This window comes from Portunus trituberculatus, chromosome 43, assembly GCF_017591435.1.
Source record: "Portunus trituberculatus isolate SZX2019 chromosome 43, ASM1759143v1, whole genome shotgun sequence".
Lineage (NCBI taxonomy): Eukaryota > Metazoa > Arthropoda > Malacostraca > Decapoda > Portunidae > Portunus > Portunus trituberculatus.
The window spans coordinates 9,254,411-9,261,619 of record NC_059297.1 but is presented as its reverse complement, the minus strand read 5'-3'; the positions used below and the strand labels follow the sequence as shown (position 1 = coordinate 9,261,619).

At 35.3% G+C, this 7,209-nt stretch overlaps 1 long non-coding RNA gene across 1 annotated transcript in view; it reads right to left on the bottom strand.

Annotated features, from left to right (window-relative positions):
• Nucleotides 1-1,780: 1,780 nt before the first annotated feature.
• LOC123518132 overlaps nt 1,781-7,209 on the bottom strand; it is a 10,796-nt gene continuing 5,367 nt past the window's right edge. The window contains exon 3 of the long non-coding RNA XR_006678678.1: nt 1,781-2,185. This is a non-coding gene — a long non-coding RNA (uncharacterized LOC123518132). The remainder of the gene's footprint in view (nt 2,186-7,209) is intronic.

Here is a 7,209-nt window from a genome sequence, read left to right as displayed (position 1 = left end):
CTGACCTTTTAGTAAAAATCAAGGTTAAGGTCGACAGGTGCACCCTTTTTCACTACCACCTGGGTCGTCGGTTAGTGCTTCATGGTCTTTGTATCAGTGTATGAGTCAAGGGCACGTGTGTTAGTGAAGATGTGGCTGGAGAGTTTAGCATGTTGTTGTGTTGCATAGAGATTGATTAGCCTAAAGTAAGATGAGCCACGTGAAAGTGAAATGAAGCAAGTAAAGGTGAGATGAAGCAGATTCTGGTAGGATGAATAGCTGATTGTGAGATTAGTTAGGTGAAAGTGATATTAACTCCAGGAAAAGTTAAATAATCTATGATTGAAAGTGAGTCCAAACAGGTTAAGATGAGATGGCGTAGCTGAATCTGAAATTAAATAGCTTAAAGTTCGATAGTTTACTTGATAGTAAGATGAAACAGCTGAAAATAAGGTAAGCCATAACAACTAGAGTTGAATGGAAAGTTAATAAAAAAATAAAATAAAAATATTGATACACCCAACATTCTTGATCTTTTCCTTACCTCTAATCCTTCTGCTTATACTGTTACCCTGTCTTCTCCATTGGCCTCCTCCGATCACATCTTCATATCTGCATCTTGTCCTATTTCTCCAATTCCTCCTCGGGATCCCCTAAAGCAGAGGTGCCTCTGGCGTTTTTTCTTTGTCAGTTTGGGGGACCTGGGGAGGTATTATTCTGATTTTCTTTGAAATGATTACTGTTTCCGTGTCAGGCCCATCTCTTTGTGCTGAAAGCATAACAGAGGTGATAGTGTCTCCCAAAGAGGCGTACATTCCTCTTTCTTTTTCTCAACCTAAACCTTCTAAACCTTGGTTTAACACAGCCTGTTCTCGTGCCATACATGACAGAAAGGTTGCTCACAAAAGTTACTTGAGCCTTCCATCTCCTGAATCTCATGCCCTTTTATTTCTGCTTTGAATCATGCCAAGTCTGTTTTTTAACTTGTCAAACTCTCCATAAATAGAAAATGTCAAAATCTTTCAAACTTCAACACCCCTCAAGACTTCTGGCATGTGGCCAAAAAACATCTCCAATAACTTTACTTCTTCATCTTTCCCTCCTTTATTTCATCCTGATGCCATCACTGCCATCTCATCTGTCTCTAAAGCTGAACTCTTATCTCAAACCTTTGCTAACAATTCCACCTTAGATGATTCTGGGCTCTTCGCATGTTTTGGGGATTCTACTCACACACTTTTATTAGATAGGGTGAAATCAAAAGCTTTTCGTTTCATCAACTCCCCTCCTCTGACTGACTGTCTTCAGCCTTTTTCTCACCGCCGGAATGTTGCATTACTTGCTATCTTTTATCACTATTTTCATACTAACTGCTCTTCTGATCTTGCTAACTGCATACTTCCCCTCCTCATGCGGCCTCGCTGCACAACGCTTTCTTCTTCCTCTCACCACTAATCTGTCCAACTCCCTAGTGCAAGAGTTAGCCAGTACTCTCAATCATTCATACCTTTATCTGATAAACTCTGGAACTCCCTGCTTGCTTCTGTATTTATATCTTCCTACGAATTGACTTCTTTTAAGAGGGAGGTTTTAAGACATTTGTCCCAGACTTTTGGCTAATTGTAATAATCTTTTGAGGAAATGGCAATCAAGTGGGCTTTTTTTTTTTTCCTCTTGGCCAGCTTCCCCTATTCCATAAAATAATACGAAACATCAATAGAACAACCACATGAAAGGAAAAGGAAAAAACAAACAAAGTGGAAGGAAGGCATGAAATAACAATACAACTTGATTTCCTTCCTAATACCAGACCCATTTCACGCCGCTGGTTCGAGGAGGCAGGGGATACATACGCACAAGAAAATAAATAGATAAATAATGAATAAAGATAGATAGATAAGTTACTGAAGTTACTGCGTCTACTAAAAGCAAAATGTCACAGCATGAGAGATGATCGTACGGCGACCAATGGCAGAACTGCGTACCTCCTGACCTCTACAAAGCTAACGGAGAGGGCGCATACAGAATTCACATTATAAACCGCGACCATTCCATCTGTGTTACAAGTGCGAGCGAGTGATGTTCCATGAGAGACGCCTCCAGGTGAAGATTACTGGGCCATGAATTTCCCTCCCCAGCAGCAGCAGTAATGGCAGCATCCATGAACTACAGCTCCCCACTAGATGCAAAATGGTGGAGTCGAGCCCTGTAAAATAAATTAAATGATATTACCTCTTTTCCTGTGTAAAGTGTAAAACGTTGTTGTTGCCTCCCAGTTTTATATATATATATATATATATATATATATATATATATATATATATATATATATATATATATATATATATATATATATATATATATATATATATATATATATATATATATATATATATATATATATATATATATATATATATATATATATATATATATATATATATATATATATATATATATATATATATATATATATATATATATATATATGAAAAAGGAAACATTTCTAGAAATTTTTAACAGAACATACTCGTCTTTTTATTCCATTTAAATACCAGCTATTACTTGGTGATTTGGCATGAGCTGAAGAATGATTCTACACCTAAAAACTTCCTTTTTTTCAATGCTCTAGTAGGAGTCAACCAGAAAGGAAGGGTCATATCCATCCCATCTCTCTCTCTCTCTCTCTCTCTCTCTCTCTCTCTCTCTCTCTCTCTCTCTCTCTCTCTCTCTCTCTCTCTCTCTCATGAGCAATTACTTTTTTTAATTTCACTGCAGTTATTGATATGAAAGTTCTTTTGTTTTCAGATAAGGATTAAGCGGTCGCTCATGGCTTGGTTGAACTTGCATTCTTTTATGCCAGGAATCTTTGGGCTCGCTGTCTATACAACAAACGCAATACAGAAACAGCTACTTACATATCTTGCATTTTGTTATACAACATATTAAAGCACTTTTAACTCCATTTGGTAATTTTGTTTCACTATCATCACAGAATCCTATAGAGATCTATAACAAGTTTTCACTATTGGGTCACTTTTCAATTTCCTTTCCTTTCCACTTATTTTTCACTCATCGTTTTTTGTTTAATTCTCGATTCCTGTTTCCGCTTACTCCTTATTCTTAATCATCCCTCCATCATTGACTTCTAATTACTTTATTTTCCCCCATTAGTTAGTCTGGCAAACTCTTATCACCACAGCAGAGTAACATGTCTTATGTCATCTTATCTGTTCGTGTTACTTTCCTATGACATCGCTTTAACGCACTACACATCCCACTAGCAGACATTTGCTCATCTGCCGTCCCTTAACACATACTATTAGCACCAGACATTCACTTGGTAGTCATGTTTGCGTTCTTGATTCACTCCTAGGAACTTGTCTCACACGCTCCCCGGCCTACACACACTGCCTCGGCCCTCCCCGCCATGCACCAGCTAGCCACTGTTGGAGTCCCCGAGGACCATGAACTCCCCAGTCATGGCAGGTCGAGGCTGGAATGCCACTGCTCTTTTCTGACTTCTAGTTCTCATTAAGACCGAAGAAACAAAGGACACGAGACATAATAAAGTAGTTTGTGTTTCCATTGTTAAAGGGAGAATAGGAATTTCCTGCACTATTTACGTTCCTCCTGTGAGGTAAGAATGAAAAATTTTGCTGTGCTTCCCGCTCACAGGAGGGATGGAAAGGTACGAGGGGAAGAGTACGAGGAGGGGAGGGTTACTTTGATGATGCAGCAAGGGACAGGGGAGACGAGCCAGGGACGACAAGACAGAGGAAGATAGGGATCGTCCGGACCACGACTACCAACTCTGCCAAAGGGGTGAGTGTTCTGTCTCACTCACATATAATGCCGATCTCTGAATTCAGCTGTGATATTGTGAATGAAAGTGAATGGAAAGTGATGAGACTACACTGATCTGAGATGCGTTTTTTTTTTTTTAACCATCTCATACATTTCACGAAACTGGTGGTCCCGCGTGTCTTTTGTTCGTGAACTCACGATGTATGAACTTGCTTGCAGTTAGCTAAACATTTACATGCACGTGAGATGGGAACACTTTAACATGCAAATCTTTTTATTTCTCTTGCTTTGTATACATGTACGTACATACATTGAATGCGTCTCGCTGCATCTTAAAGGGTTCTCCCCCCCTCCCTCTCTCTCTCTCTCTCTCTCTCTCTCTCTCTCTCTCTCTCTCTCTCTCTCTCTCTCTCTCTTCTCTCTCTCTCTCTCTCTCTCTCTCTCTCTCTCTCTCTCTCTCTCTCTCTCTCTCTCTCTCTCTCTCTCTCTGTACGTGAGAGTACGAATATATATATATATATATATATATATATATATATATATATATATATATATATATATATATATATATATATATATATATATATATATATATATATATATATATATATATATATATATATATATATATATATATATATATATATATATATATATATATATATATATATATATATATATATATATATATATATATATATATATATATATATATATATATATATATATATATATATATATATATATATATATATATATATATATATATATATATATATATATATATATATATATATATATATATATATATATATATATATATATATATATATATATATATATATATATATATATATATATATATATATATATATATATATATATATATATATATATATATATATATATATATATATATATATATATATATATATATATATATATATATATATATATATATATATATATATATATATATATATATATATATATATATATATATATATATATATATATATATATATATATATATATATATATATATATATATATATATATATATATATATATATATATATTTTTTATGTGGATAAGGTAATGAGCGTGGGATCAGGCAGATGTCCATATATATATATATATATATATATATATATATATATATATATATATATATATATATATATATATATATATATATATATATATATATATATATATATATATATATAGATATATATATATTTTTCTATTTTTATTTAGTGGATAAGGTAGTGAGTGTGGGATCAGGCAGATGTCCATATATATATATATATATATATATATATATATATATATATATATATATATATATATATATATATATATATATATATATATATATATATATATATATATATATATATATATATATTTTTTTTTTTTTTTTTTTTTTTTTTTTTCTAGTGGATAAGGTAGTGAGCATGGGCTCAGGTAGATGTTCATGCGTAGGTTCGAATCCCGCGAGCCGGCTTGACACCATGACATTTCTCGAGTGGTTTAAAATTACCTACATGTCACCATGGTACCCAGGTTCTAGGAGAAGGTGTAATTGCCTTACACCAAAGATGCGCTTGGGTGGTGATATGGGGCCTAATGTGGGTACCACTTTAAATCAAATTGCCTGTGCCGCTAATGGATGGAAACTGAACAGCGCTTCTCATATTCTTCAAGTAGACCTAAAGGCGTTATAAGCTATAAAAAAAATAAATAATATATATATATATATATATATATATATATATATATATATATATATATATATATATATATATATAAGAACACTTTCCTATTTAAATGTTTGTGCAAATTGTAGAAATGATGGCGCACTGTCTCCGCGGCCCAGCACAGCAGGCAGCACCGTCCCCCGCTCACCCTCACCTGAATTATTCCAGGCCCGTGCATGTCCAAAATTACCTCCTCTGTATTACCAAGTCGGAGGAGGAAATATATAAAGGGATAGGCGTTTTTTTTTTTTCTTATTTTTTTCGTGTGTATGTGTGTGTGTGTGTGTGTGTGTGTGTGTGTGTGTGTGTGTGTGTGTGTGTGTGTGTGTGTGTGTGTGTGTGAAATTACAATCTATTTTTACTCTTATCTCACTCGTCGGCAGTTTCCAGTGAATTACGTGCTTAACATTATGAACAAAGTGAAGTTGACATCGTAATTTGTGTGGGCAGTTTTGGTGTTGCTCTGGGAAAAGGTGTGGTGGAGATGCTGGTGGTGGTGACTCTGGAAGGTTGTGGTGGTAAAGGAGGTGGTAATGGTGGTGGTGTGGGTGAGGGTAGTGGTGTGAATTTTTTTTTTTTTTTTTTTTTTTTTTTTTTGTAAAAGATGGCAGTGTTGATACTGACGAAACTCCAGCGGTATTTTGCAAGTCTACGTACTTTTACTGATTTTTCCATCGTTTGCATCCGCTTTTAAAAATGTTATTTTCCCGTGTTCGAGAGAGAGAGAGAGAGAGAGAGAGAGAGAGAGAGAGAGAGAGAGAGAGAGAGAGAGAGAGAGAGAGAGAGAGAGAGAGAGAGAGAGAGAGAGAGAGAGAGAGAGAGAGAGAGAGAGAGAGAGACCGTGTGTGTGTGTGTGTGTGCGTGTGTGCATGCCTGTGTTCCTGTGTAAGTGTCCATGCTTGCAGGCGTGCAAGCTCGCGCGTACTTGTATCATTGGATGAATAGTGAATATATTAAAGCAAAAATTTTCTGATTAAAATAATCATCAACTGAAAAACAGGTGCGTGCACTCGTGTTTCCGCGCACGCCTCTCCATGCATTGTCTGCTTACGCACGAGTTTGCGCACGTATTTTTATCGTCTGAATTTTTCGCATCAGCACACATTTAGTAATTGAATTGTGATTTTTTTTTCAACATTTTCACAGAACTGAAAAAAAAAAGTGAGATTCGATTTCACGCCAAGCCACCACCGTAAACACATGCTAAGCTCTTGTAATCTTCCTCTTTGGATGCCAGTTCTATTAAAAAAAATGAAAATAAAAAAGTAATTTTCACATAGCAAGTCCGGGCACAAAATGGAGACAGTAATGTGTTTTACGTGGGAGAAAAGAACTGCAGTAGATTACGCACAGGATGGGTTTTAGCTCAGGACAAAACGTGAGCAGATAATGCCTTGTTTGTGCCAGCCTGACTCATTTGAATTTCCATCTGTTTCGCCACCTAGAATATCCTCGAGGCTCATCCTGCTGGCTATAAGGTAAGCTGATTAGTTACAGGTTGGGAGGGACCGCGGGGAGGGATAGACTTGGACCAGAGAAGACACACACATATATAGATTTCTCAATGTAGTAGGTCAGAAACACATTAGGATATTACTGCTTATGGCTTACAAGGGATGAGTGATAGTAGTAAGAAAATTTTCAGTACTCTTGATATTCC